Here is a 14727-nt window from a genome sequence, read left to right as displayed (position 1 = left end):
TATTCATTCTATCATATGTCAGGGTGAAGTTCTTCAGAAATATTTTTAGTCATTTGAGAGAGATCAGATATAGTCCTATTTTCTGTTACCATTGAAGTCAAGAGGTTCATTAAAGGGCTGGGAATAAAGTAAATATTCACTAAGGCATTCATTTTTGGAGAGAATGTAGCAGATTTTTCCTAAACGATGAAAGTCTAACATTCACCTGTTTCATCTTTATTTTTATTCATCCCTTCAGCTGACATAATCATCATGGATGTAGTCATAAACAACATTGCTCTCAAAACCCCTTTGTGACTGAATTTAACTAAATGAAAGTATTTCAGTACTTGTTCATGTAAAACAATCTAGAATAATGTCAGATAAAAACTTAGGATAATTAATTTTATTCTCTGACTTATATTCCAATTTGTGGCAATACATCAGTTTAGAAATATAATCCTTAACTAGTCTCAGTGCAGCTCCATAAAGCCTAAAATCTGGACTCATGAAATTAATTGCTCTTTCTTTCTTCCCTTGATCATTTTAAGCTCTGATCCAAATAAACAATTTAAATCTATCTGTGAAAGGATAATTATGCCAATTAGATTCAGTTGATTGTGCTCTTAAAAAATTAGAGCCCAGAAAATTAGTCTTTAAACTTCGCAATTCAAATCTTTGTAATTCACAACTGCAGTAAATTTTTTATGTAAAGTGACCTTCAGAATAATTCAGCTAATTTGAAAGATCCTCGTGGATATTAAAAGAATATCATGAGTTCAGCATTAGGTGTGTATTCTATATGTGTTTTATAATTTTCAGAGTTTAATTTATATTAAATTATCTTGAGTATTTTAAGTTCATTTTTGCAGGAATACTGAACCAAAAATCTACAGTTTTTAATAGGAAGCTATCTCTTTAATTTCCCACCCTGCTTGGTGGGAAAGACAAAGAGCATAAATAAATTCTTTCCAGAATCCATTGTTCCAAAAACTCATTACAAATATATCTTATCTTATTCACACCTTATATCCTGTCTTTTCCTATTAGGCCTCATCCTCTTTCAAATATTCTGCTTACTTTTTAAAAACACTTCTGCTGTCATCGGCCCTGTCTCTGGTATATATAATTTCAGTCCCAATTTTCACCTTCTTTTAATAGTTTGTCTCTCAAAGTTTGTTCTTACTTGGACTAAATTCCCAATTAATTTGCCTATCAGGTTTAGCCTTTAACAAGTGTCTTAAGTTCTCCTCTCAGTGTGGCTTTGTGAATAGAGCCCACCGTGTTCAGGACCCAAACTTCTCTCAGTTTATGTCTAACAGGTTCAGATGTTTAACATTTTTACGACTTCTATTTCATATATCACTAAGACTTTAAAAACAAATTAAAAATCGCTAATGTCATTTAAAATCATCAACTTGCATGTTCTAGAGAAAGTATTTGCTCTGTGGGTAGAAAATGACCTGTTAGAGAGTTTATAGAGAATATGTTGGTAAAGCTGACTCTTTTTTATAAGTGACCTACATTTGACAAAACGACCCCTGAGATAAGAGAACATCTAACAAAAAACCGTAGTGGTTAACAGATGGAGGTCGGAATTCTCAGCATCCCCCGATTATAACTATAAATTTGGAAATTTTTCTTAATTTTTTGTGTATTAATCATCTATAAAATAATGTATAGAATAAGCACTCAGTAAGTGTCACCTCATTATTATTTTATAATTTCTTTAGAAATTAGGAACTTTGTAATTTCCCAGACCTCTAATATCCAAGGACAGGCTGTTTTTCCAATTTTCTAGCAAGGAGAAAAACATATTGTATCAACATATACAATTATAAAAAAAAAATACATATATATATATATACATATATATTCACTCTGGATTCTGGATTCAAAGAATGTTTCTATAGGATACAGTCATATGTTAAAAATCTCAAATGACAAAGAAGATAAATGCAATTTTGCTAGCTTTGGGGTGAAGGCCCTATCAACTTCTATGCAATAGAGTTACGATCTGAAGCCAAGACTACACCTGGAAAAACGATTTCTTCTTATTTAGGAGTCCTAACACTTTAGAGTATCTAAACTCCTGGAAAACTTGTTAAAATGCACCTTTCGCAACCAAACCTACTAAAGAAGATTTCTGTGTAGGTCTGTCTCAAGAAAATGCATTGTAACATGTGCCCTAGGTAATCTTGAAGCAAATCTACAACATAATTAGAAAACATTTCTCAAGGTGCTATACCTAAAGGACCAAGTAAATGAGATACCTATAGAGACCTAATGAGCCCGTTTGTCCAATTAATCCAGTGTAAACCAAGATTGTTCCACCATTCACACATGCTTGTAGGTTTCCAAAATAATGCCTGCCCAAGTATTTTTTATGGCTATTACTCTAGAAGGTAATGTTTCTGGTTGGTGAAGTGGGATATTCCTAGGTTGTATTTTACACAGTAAACATGGGAGAGATGGACGTTTAAACCATGTACTACAGAACAGTGGGCCATTCTGTATATTTGTCATGTTTGAGGAAGTGAAAACTTATACTACTTAATGTACTAAATCAAGGAGGTTAATTTATATTACATGATGTTAAAATACACAAGGGCAGATCATGGAACAACTCATAGGTTAAAGTAGTAATTTGAATTATTAATGAGAGCTAGGTGGAGCCTTTATAGATGACCATGTTGCCACTGTGTAGAGAATGTGTTACAGGCAGCAAGAGTGGAAACAGGCAAGATACAAGGTTGACACGGCAGTCTAGGCGGGAAAGAACAATGGCTTGATGAAAATGAAACAGCAGAAATAGAGAAGAGTTTGGATTTAAGATGTATAGAGAGAGAATAAACAAAAATTGGAAATAAGTTGAAAGTAATTTTAAAAAGGTAAAAAAAAAAGGTATCAAGATTCATCTTCAAGGATTTGGGACTGGGGAAATAGGATTTATGGTACTACTTATTAAGATTTAAAAAATGATGGTGGAATCTGGGAATAATTTGTAAGATGTGAAGAATCAAGAAGTTCATTATGAACTTCTTAAAATTCAGGATGTTACATATGAGTCAGCTTCTTGGAGGAAATGTCTGGATAAAGATGTATTTTTTGGAATCACCAGCATGAAAATGGAGAATCGATGTAAAAGGAAACATTTCTGCCAATCCATAGGGATTTGAACTGTTTGTGAAAACAATCATTGCCATTCATTGAGTTTAGGTATTATAGTTTCTTCTAAAATTTCATTTGAAAGGAGAGCTTTCTCTCTAAGAATGCTTTTGTCATAGAACCAGCAGCATCGACATAACCTGGGAACATGTTAGAAATATAGACTTACTGGCCACACTCTTGACTTACTAAATTAGTATCTACCTTTTAACAAATTCCTGGATAGTTCATATATACATTATTAAAGTATATATACTTTATATACTTTAATAAAGTATATATAAAGATAGTATTATTTACTTTATTAAGTGGTGGGGGAAAGGGGAAAGAGTTAAAAAAGGATAATACTACTACTATACATGGGAAACTGGAGCTGCTGACCTGGCCTCCAGTGTTTAAAAAAAAAAAAATCTCTAGTCCACCTTTAATATGCATTTGTGTGCTGCTGCTGCTGCTGCTAGGAGTGTACAAAAGGGTTCATCAACCCTACAATAAAGCAGGTGCATAGTTTTCATTGAGGTCAAGAATAATGTTGCTTTTTTCTTCTTTTTTCTGAGTATGCTCAATACCTATCTAGGATTTATATGTGAATGTCAGTATACAATATCTCTAGGGAAAAGAGATATTATAAGTGAAGACAAGTGACCAATGTAGAGCAATTTTTCATCTAGAACCATAGAATGTGTAACTAAGGGGATCTCAAAGATTGTTTAATTCAGCCCTTTTAGCTAACAGGTATTTTAGAGGAGGTTCTTTGCAGAATTTTCTTTGTTTATTATATGATCTTACATGTACATTTATATCACTTTAATTCCAAACCATTCATTTGTTCTGTTACTATTTTGAAATTTCATGTTTCATGAAGTCAATATGTTTCATGGTTGTGGTATCATTCTGTCTAAAGTACTTTTACTATTGTTCTTTAATATTATAATGTATTTTAAACTTTATGACTTGTTTGTCATTTTAATTAAAAAGTTTTTAACTAAAAGCTACTCTTTAAGAGTACAGTGTGTGTATGAATAGTTAATACAAATAAATCAAAATGAGTTACAGACTAATTAAATTAATTTAAGAATATAAATTTATAAAAGCTTTATTCATAAGTAAGTGTTGTTATCACCTCCACAGGCACAGCACCCCCAAGCAAAAATGTAGTTTGGCTGTTGAGACAGATAGAACACACAAAGTGCTAAAGATACTGAAAGGTTTGTTACTCACATAATGAGCTTCCTGGGAAAAGCAATGTAGGTTCCCAAACCCATCCAAAACGGCCTAGGAGAGCAGGGAAATAAGACTGTTTTGGCTTTTATTGTGAAGAGATGGTGAAGCTGGGGTGAGGGTTCCAGTGCTTGTGTCCAGGGCTTCTGGTATTTGAACTTCCTGCTTGCACCAAATGAGGAAGCACTGGGCTTTCTTATCAGCCTCCCCAGATAGTAGGTAAGAGGGAAAGGGTTTGCGGTGATGTGAAACTATTGGCAGTCAAACAATTAAAAACAGAGTCAGTCTTATGACAATAAGAAATACTTCTGTTATATCTTAAGTATTTAGATACATTGGTAAAACTTAAGGAATGGAAAATTTTGAGAAATCTTAAAAATATACACCATGTATTTTGCAATAATCAAACTAACTGCAATCAATAGCTACCAAGGGATTTCAAAAAATGTTCAATATAGAGGCAGGTATAATAGTTTCTTTGTAAATCCAAATTGTCTACCACTCTCTTTTACATGTCGCAATGTTTATCACAGTTCAAGATGCTTCTCACAGTTAGAAGGTTTATCATTTAAAACATTCTAAAGCACCTGCAAATATTTTATATTAGGTTAAACAGTTAAATGTATGTTTGATTAGTTTAAATTATTAAATATTTTCCATCTTTTGGAAAACTCTATCCTTTTAACTAACCCTCTTATTTATAAAACACACTTATACTACAGTAAAATGGTTACAATCCACAAAAAAGGGTATCCTAAAACTTATGAGGCTTTATTATAACTGAAAAATGTGATACGACTTGACATTCTAATATTGACTCTTAACTTCTGACCCGAAGAAGCCCTTACTGTATTAGCAGAAGTTTATCCTAAAACCTCAGCATTTCCACCATCCTGAGAGAACAGAGGTTGAAAAGCTCTGAACCTCCTCATGACTTTACTGTTTCTATTTTTAGAGCAGGACTGACCTTTCTCAGGCTCAGGTTTTGAAGGGAACATTCACATGACTTTTGGGTACTTTACAAAATTAGGAACTTTCACCCTTGAGTTTGAGATGATTGATGTACATACATTTCTTATTTTATAACCATGGTGAATGGCTATTGGATGGTAAAACCTCTAAAGAATTTCTTTTTCTAAAAATAGCACAAAATATCTATTATGGGAATATGAGATGGTTAATCAAGTTCTGGCTCACTAGAAATGATCATTTATATTATATATTCATTTTATGTATGTGGGTCCTCTCTTCCTAATATTGTTGAGACTTAAAAATATACATGAGAGAACAGTGATTTATATATGTAAACTGGCAACATTATGAAAGAACAGTGTAAAGCTGGAATATACATTTGTTTTTTTAAAAAGAGCAAGAGTATTTCTGCTGTTGAAATTTTAGTACTCACAAGCCCAGCTCAAAATTTACTTTGTCCTTCATTTTTATCCTGGTACATCCAGATGTATTTAATTTTTCCTCTACTTAAAAGATTTAAACAACAACAAAACAAGCAAGCTCATAGATATGAAGATCAGACTGGTGGCTGCAAGAGGCATGGGTAGGGATTGGACGAAATGGATTAAGGGGGTCAAAAATACAAACTTCCAGTTATAAAATAAATAAGTTATTGAATGTAAATGTACAGCATGGTGACTTCAGTTAATAATACCGTATTGCATTTTTGAAAATCACTAAAAGAGTAGATCTTAAAAGTCCTTATCATAGGGAAAAAAACACGTTTTGTATGAGAACAAGTGTTAACTAGACTTACTGTGATCATTTCCCAATGTATACAAGTAGCAAATCATTATCTATACACCTGAAAATAATATAATGCTGTCAATTATACCTCAAAAAAAGATTTTTGTGTTCATCCTTTAACTATAGCATGTAGTCATATTCTCTCTTGATTACTGCTTCAAGTTATTTAACTCTACTTTCTATTATATATTCATTTTAGGTATGTGAGATTTATCATATATCAATTGTTGAAGCTTTTACTTCAAAAATTCAGTCTTGGATTAATGTGATTCAAAGAAATATATATGTGTGTATACACAACACACACACACATATATATATATATATATATATATATATATATATATATATATATATGAAATTATAATCTCTACAAGATGAAAAGACAGATGGGAAAGTGATCTTGGGAGAAGTATATGAATAGATCTCTGGGACTGAGCATAGTGTTTGAGGATATTTGTGTTCCATAATATGCTGTCCAGAAATCCCAGAAACTATGAAGAGGAGACTTAATAATTAAGTAAGAAGACGCATCCTGTGAAATTCTGTCATGTGCTTACAAAGGGTCTGTGGCAGCCGGGAATAAGGCATATATGGCCTCTAACTATAAAATATCCCTCACCAAGGATGCTCTTCCAACTACCACTGTTAAGGATCCGATTGACAACAGCAAAAAATAAATTCTAAGTCTTTGATCTGGCATAATTTCCAGACAATATCAGACACGGAAGCAGGCTGAACCCACCATCTCCTTGCATCAGAGACAGAATAATAATTTATCATCAGAGGAACATATTCATAAACAGATTTGCTTTTCCTGTCTGAAACATTTTCGTCAGTTCCACCATTGATTTTGACATTCCACACAGCTTCAAGGAATTCTTTTCATGGCAAAGGAATGGTGGACTAACCTACTGGAAGTTCCATTATAACATCATCTGGGATGCGAAGTACACATTTGGGAAACTGTCCTGTACGATGTGTTATATTATGTAAAGCAAAGGCCATCTACTTTAGTGACATCTACACCAGTAACAAAGGAATAAAAAAGAACATGGCCCAATCTCGCTGATGGTAAATAAACCACTTTCCCACGTAACTTTGATCAGTAGTTTCGGAGGATTTAGCTCTTCAGAGAGAAATGTTTCCACTAGGGCACAGAGTCCTATTAAATTGGAAGCTGAAACAGCCCCCAGCCATTTTGGGGCTCCCTATGCAGATTCAGGCAGACAAAGCAAGGGATCAGTGTATTGGCTGAATGAGTGATTCTAAGTCCTCAGGGTAAACTGAGCCACTGTTTTCAATGAGGGTAAGGACAATGTATTTGAAAACCAGAAGTTCCACTGATGTACTGCTTAGTATTCCTTTTATGAGAATGTTAGTACATGGAAACTTCTAAAATGCTAACTTGATAGAGACACAACCACCAAGAAGTTGATGTATGTAACTAGTCAGTCACCTCATCTAGCTGAGATATTGATAAAAGGTAATCCTCAGTCATAAGCATTAACTATAATTACTTTGTTTCTACTCATTACAACCTTGATTGGTCCAAAAAATAATTTATTATCAATCGTTTTAATTCACAGATTTTTCATGTATTTTAGTAGCAATGAAATATTTTGCCACCAGATTAAACATGTAATTAATTATATAGCCATCTAATTATTTATGTGTTTTTTTTTACCTTTGACTCTTCAGTCCATTTGAAATTGGATACATAGTTTGAGGTATTTATATAAGTTTCTGCCTTACTAATTAATTAATAATCCTACCTACTGTTATTGAATGATTTAAAATTTATTTTAATTATGTATAATGAATAATTTCTCAAATAGTTTAAAACATAATTTTATCATTTATCAATTTATTTACTTTGAGGCAAACAAAGGCATATTATTTCAACAGCTGGTTACAATTTCTTTTAGTATAAAAATCTCTTTCAGGAGGAACATTTTGACAATTGCTTAGTTAGGGGTAGAAGATATTAATAATTCTTTGAAAGCCTGGGGCAGGATGTATATGCAAAAAGGAAGAGAGAATTCCTTCAGAAGAGTGTAGTAGAAAGAAGAGGAGAGGAGAACACCAAGTAATAGAGCAAGTCCCAGGTGAAATATTAGGATAGTTTGCCTGGTGGCTGAAAGACTTTTTAGAATGGAGATTTCTTTCTTTTTGTATTCAACAAGTATTTATTGAATGCTTATGGCAAAGACGTCATTCTGAGTATTGTTGATACAGGGTGATAAATCCCTCATAAAGTTTACATTTTAGTAGAAGACAAAGTCAATAAATAAGAAGTCAAGGGAATAAATAAAATTTCTGAGACCAATATGTAGAAAATAACACACTAAACAAAATAATGACAGAATGTCATTTGATATGGAAAGCGGGATGGGGAGGGCAGTTAAGAAAGGCATTCTAAAATATTCCCATTGCTGCCACATGAAAGCCCTCTGTCATCCTCAAACTTGTATATCCTGCTACAAATTCTACTATTTCAAAGAACTGTGATGAATTGCCTCAATAGGCCAATAAGGAGTATGCAAAAAAGAAGTTGGGACAGGAAGTCTGAGTCTGAAGTGACTATGAGACAGAAGCTCCTGGAATTGAGAGAACAAACAGCAATGGACTCATGACTAGATAGTTGTCAAACAAGGTATGACCTCAGTTGGCATGTGACTTTTATATATATATATTATGATATACTTTGTATTCTATCTTATCATCATTTATCTATTCTTATACCAATATCATACTTTATTCATTTAAGCAGCATTAAAATTTAGTGGTAATAGGTCTCCCATTAGTTGACTTCTTTTGAAACATTTTCTTGTTTATTTTTCATATTGACTTTAAATAAACTGTCAGATTTTTAAAAATCTTTATTTGATTATGATGTGCATTCATTTTGCACATGATATGTGGACTGAAAAGCTGACAGCCAAGGCTGCATTTTATGCAATTATTCACAGGTAATATGAAATGGCAAACAAAATTTAAATTCAGTTTGGGGATTGGTATTATTTAACTAAACTGAAGTAACTGCAATTACTGCATATTGGAATCTTGGAAAGCAAGGACTGCCTGTGTGTGTGTGTGTGTGTGTGTGTGTGTGTGTGTGTGTGTGTGTGTGTGTATTTGGAGAGATTGATCATATATCAATATTGAGTCACTCCTTACAGCAACATATAAAATACTCCACTTGAAAGTTTTAAAAAGCACCTTACAAGAAAGTTGAGTATGTCTTCTATGTTTATTCCTAGATAGTTTGTAATGTGCTGTTATTTTTTTGAATAACATATTTTACTTTCAGCTTTTTAACTCATAATTTCTGATATATGTGAAGGATGATATTTTTGTCAGTGTACTGAACACTCTTAACACTTTTCATTTTGTTTCTTAGGTTTCTCAAAAATATAATTATAACATCTGGAAATAGCTTTATGTTTCTTTTAGTTTTACAATAACTCAAATTACACAATGCTTAAAAATTTATAAATGTACATTTTTTTCTATCTTATTTCATTGACTAGTATATCCAGAACCAAACCCTTTAGTGTTCTAAATTAAATGTAAAATCTATTATTTTATAATTGATTAAGTTGTTGGATATTAATTTCTCATCCTGATAGGAAAATCTATACATTATTTTAAAATAAAACTATATAGATAATAAACTGTATCAAATTATTTTTATCCTTTGACTCCATTTATCTTTTATCCATTGATGTGATATAATTATTTTTATAGATTTCCTAATATTATTTTCTGGGAAAATTGCCTCATCACTCAGGAGAAAGAGGTGCAGGTTGATCCAAGGTACTTCTTTCTATTTGATAGATCCTCAGAGATCCTTTCTATTTGATAGTCTCATATCTATCAGAAATGTTTCAAAGTATAGTTGATATGCTTCCCTAATTTACAACCCTGTTTCATGATTTTCTTTGTACATTCACTTGGTCATCAGAATGGCAAAATAGAAGAAAATGTTATATCTTTACTTAAGTCAATTTTTCAACCAGAATCTGAACTTCAATATTTTTGTCCTTAAGACAATCACATCATCAGAGATGGGAAAAAAATTGTATAAAAATTAAAATAAGCAATGATCAATATAATTATCACCTTAATGTATTGAAAAAAACAAAATGGTGACAAAGGAAAACTAACATCTAGAAAATGTTTGTAATTTGTCTTCCTTTCTGTGCCTCAAAGTCACAATCATGGACATGTCCACACTGTTTCTAGCAAACAAGGTTTCCATTACATTTTACTCAAGCAATTAAAATGCTTTTATAATCATTATAGGAAGTATAGAATATTCTTTTAGACACTTTTTACATTTTTACAACTTATGTCACCTCTTCTTCAATTGTTTCACATGCACAGTAGAATAAAACCAATGAATATCAAAATGAATAAATTCTTGTGTGGCTGTATGTTTTCTAAGAGCAATTATATTTTAAAAAGAACAAACACTATTACACATGTCTGTCTTCTGTATACTTCCTTCCGTTCTTCATCTACAGGTTATGCTGAGCTTGGTATATGAAATGCTGGCTCCTTTAAAGAAATTCCATAATGGTAACTACACTATTCTAATAAGAATTACATTTCAACTACAGACACGGCTAAATTAATATGGATTTGGTTATAATGAGGACTTATTAATTTTTGCCTTCTGTTCTACTTAATCATTCTTAGCTTCCTAGGCCTTGACCTAATAATTATTCTTATTAATATCTTCTCACATTTACATATATTTTGAAGAAACTTTGAGAATTAACTATTCTATATAATTCAGAGGGTCACATGACAACATTAAAATGTAATGTTTTAAACGTCGCCATTAAAATTCTATTTAAATCTTAAAAGAGTTGCTTACATTAATAAAATGACATCATAAACCCGATATGGTTAGCAGATGGCTTGGTACAAAGTAAATGCTCAATAAATATAGCAATGATACATAATTTAGAATGAAAAATAATACTCTATTGTCCCTGGATATGTGACTGTAATCAGCAGCAGTTCAGCTGTGTTCTTGAATTCTAACAGTTTGAAATTATTTAATGTGTAAAATATCTTACTAGTAAGACATAGACTCAGCATATGTTAAAAGTCACATTAGGAAGTTAAAATAAATCATGTTGTCCATAGCCATATAAAAAACTTTCTGATATTATTGATTATTCTTTTCTCTTCATTGACTTTAAACTTATTTCTCCAACTCGGGTAAGATTATTCATTAATTCATCTAGCATTTATTCAGTGATCCCAATATGACAGTGTTCATTCTGAATGATATGAGATTGTCTGTCTGAACTTGTATTTTCTTAATTATGAGTGTCCATCAAAATTATCTGATTTTCTTTTACTCTTTGTCTATGCCTCCGTCTTCATTCCTTCCTTATTGCTTTCTCAGGTCTTTTCCTCTAAACCTTCCCTAGTATAGAATACATTTTGATATCATGTATACCTTCTTTCAGGATATTCACGATAAATTCTGAATTTGCCCAGGTGACTGAACTATACATTGGGATCATATATTGGGATCATATAATTTGATAAACTAAATGTAGAATATTTTCTTATTAAAAGTCAGAACAGGTAAATAGTTTATTACAATCCAGTGCAAAATCTTCCTCACTTTCTTTTTTTTTTCTCCACTTGCACATGTGCCATGCAAATTTGCCATCTCTCTTGTTCACAGTAGTCATCTTTTATGTTGCTCATTAAAATGTTACATTTTATACCCTGCATTGTTCACACTCTACAAGGTTTTTATCACTTAGATAAAAGCGATCTACTCGATGCACAGCTGGTTTCCACTATGATCTAATTGCTTTTGTGATACATCTCAGACACCTAATGCCACACAGAGCACTACTGAGCTTTTTCACATAAGTAAATTAAATTACATGCAGATGAACTTGTTTTATAACATGTATCTGGAAAGAAATTCAGCTCATTTAGTGAGATGTCTAACATCAAATTCCATTGAAAATGTTCCTGCAATCACTAGATATTTTCAATCTCATATCCCTGATTTATCGGTTTTTTATCATATATTTCTAAAACAAAATTTTGTTATGAATACTAATGTTTTAAATGTTTACACCAAATTCTATGCCTTTATTTTAGTGGTTTCTTTTTACTTTCAATTCCAATGTACAATCTAAATTTGTAGTCAAGAAGTCTAATTGAGCTATATTTTTTGGTTGGTTTGCATTGTTATTTTATTGTTTTTAATATATGCAACATCACTTAAATAAAGCCCATGAACCTACATTTCTGAAAATTAGCTGATTGGTTTTAATTTCACATCCCTGCACAATTTTCAAGAGAAAAAAATTTGTCATCTTACTTTAGATCATGCATATATTAACTTCTAATTTAAAAAATGCAAGTTAATGTCATATATTAATTAAATGTTTGCATAGATCTTTCCTATTTTTAAAAATATATATTTTTTAAATTGTATTTTACATACAATGTTTTATTAGTTTCAGGGGTACAACATCATGATTCAACATTTCTTTACCTTACAAAGTGATCAACACGGTAAGTCTAGTAACCATGTCACCATACAAAGTTATTATGATATTATTTACTATTTTTCCTATGTTGTATATTATATTTCTGTGACATTTTATAATTAAAATTTTGTACCTCTTCATCCCTTCCAACTTTTTTGCCCATCTTTCCACCACCACACCTCTAGCAACCAAGTTTCTTCTATGAGACCATTTCTGCTTTATTTTGTTTGTTCATTTGGTTTGTTTTTAGATTCCATATATAAGTGAAATTATATGGTATTTTTTCTTTATCTGCCTGACTTATTTCATAATACCCTCTAGATCTATCCATGTTGTCACAATTGGCAAGATTTAATTTTTTTATGGCTGACTAAAATTCCACTATATATATTTTATATATATATAATATATATTTAATATATATAATATATATGCATGTGTGTTTGTGTATATATATGTGTGTGTGTATATAAATACACACACATATATAAATACATACATACATATATATATACACACACTATATGAATGTATGTATGTATGTATACTACATCTTTTTTATGCGTTCATCCTATCAATGGACATCTAGGTTGTTTCCATATCTTGCTATTGTAAATAATGCTGCAATGACCACAGTAGTGTATGTCTCTGCAAATTAGTGTTTTTGTTTTGTTTGTATAAATACCCAGAAGTGGAATTGCTGGGTTGTTTGGCAACTCTACTTTTAACTTTTTGAGGAATCTCCATAATGCGTACACCAGTTTACAATCCCATTTAGAGTACAGGAGGGTTCCCTTTTGTCTTCACCCTTTCCAGACTTGTCCTTTGTTGTCTTTCAGATAATACCAATTCTGATAGGTATGATAGGATATCTCACTGTGGTTTTGATTTGCATTTCTCTGACGATTAGTGATGTTTAGTATCTTTCATGTGTCTCTTGGCCATCTATATGTCTTCTATGAGGAACTGTTTATTGAGGGTCTGCTCAATTTTAATGAGATTGTTTTTTGATGCTGAGTTGTATGAGTTCTTTATATTTTTGGATATTAACCCCTTATCAGATATCACATTTGTTTTGCCTTTTTTGTTTTGCTGATACTTTGTTGTGCAAAAGCTTTTTAGTTTGATGTAGTCCTATTCGGTTATTTTTATTTTATTGCCTTTGCCCAAGGAGAAAGATCCAAAAAATATTGTTAAGACCAATGTCAAAGAATTTACTGAATTGCCTATATTTTCTTCTAGGATTTTTATGATTTAAGGTCTCACATCTAAGTCTTTAATCCATTTTGAGTTTATTTTGTATACAGTGTAAAAAAGTGGTCAAGTTTATCTTTTTCATGTGTCTATCCAATGTGCATAGTTTTATATGAGTGAAATATTTTCCAGTTTAATTTTATGAAATATTTAGATGGAAAAATACATAGAAAAATAGTAGCAATAAAACCAAGTAATGTCTCCTAAAAGTTTAACATAGTTACCTTCATAATTCATTTTAGAAATTGAAGTTTTGGTGAAAAAAATTCATGTTTACTACATCTATTACTTCATATTATCTTAGTCTAATTAAATATCAAGAAGAAGGTTGCGTCGTTCGAGAACTGATAGAAGAGAGACAATTTGCAGGTAAAATGAAATAAAACCATTGAAAAGTACTTATTCCTAATTATTTAAGTATTAAGAACCTGACATTCCTAGGTGGAAGAAAACACACTTATAGAATTTTTAAAACCTTGGTATATAAACTCTAACATCTTTTATCCAAGCTTAAATAGGCATGTATTTTATGTAATTATCCAATCCTATCAATGCAAGCATATAACATGTTTGCTTATAATTTACAAAAAGGTGGTAGCTACTTATAAAAACTACATTTTAAAAAATGTTTCATCATAAAATCACTTAATATAAGTTTAAAAAATTTTAAGATATGTAAAAATGTATGAACTATGTGTAACAATAGAAGAAATTAGGTATTAGCGAGTATTGGAAGCAATCAAATAGTCTAGGGAACTAAAATGGAACTATAATGACAAAGACGGACCAAGAATACTGATGAGAGAGA

General features: G+C 31.3%; 1 protein-coding gene across 3 annotated transcripts in view; it reads right to left on the bottom strand.

The window, feature by feature from the left end:
* The window catches only part of RERGL (RERG like), a 32734-nt gene extending 28230 nt beyond the window's left edge, over window positions 1-4504 (bottom strand). For 2 of the 3 annotated variants that reach the window (XM_074325965.1, XM_074325966.1), the window contains exon 1: window positions 4369-4504. The gene's annotated coding sequence lies outside the window, so the exon portion shown is untranslated. The remainder of the gene's footprint in view (window positions 1-4368) is intronic. The other variant, XM_019744705.2, reaches the window with a different exon arrangement.
* Between the last annotated feature and the right edge of the window lie 10223 nt (window positions 4505-14727).

This window comes from Rhinolophus sinicus, linkage group LG02 (genome assembly GCF_036562045.2).
Source record: "Rhinolophus sinicus isolate RSC01 linkage group LG02, ASM3656204v1, whole genome shotgun sequence".
Classification (NCBI taxonomy): domain Eukaryota; kingdom Metazoa; phylum Chordata; class Mammalia; order Chiroptera; family Rhinolophidae; genus Rhinolophus; species Rhinolophus sinicus.
This window is presented reverse-complemented; position numbering and strand designations above follow the sequence as displayed.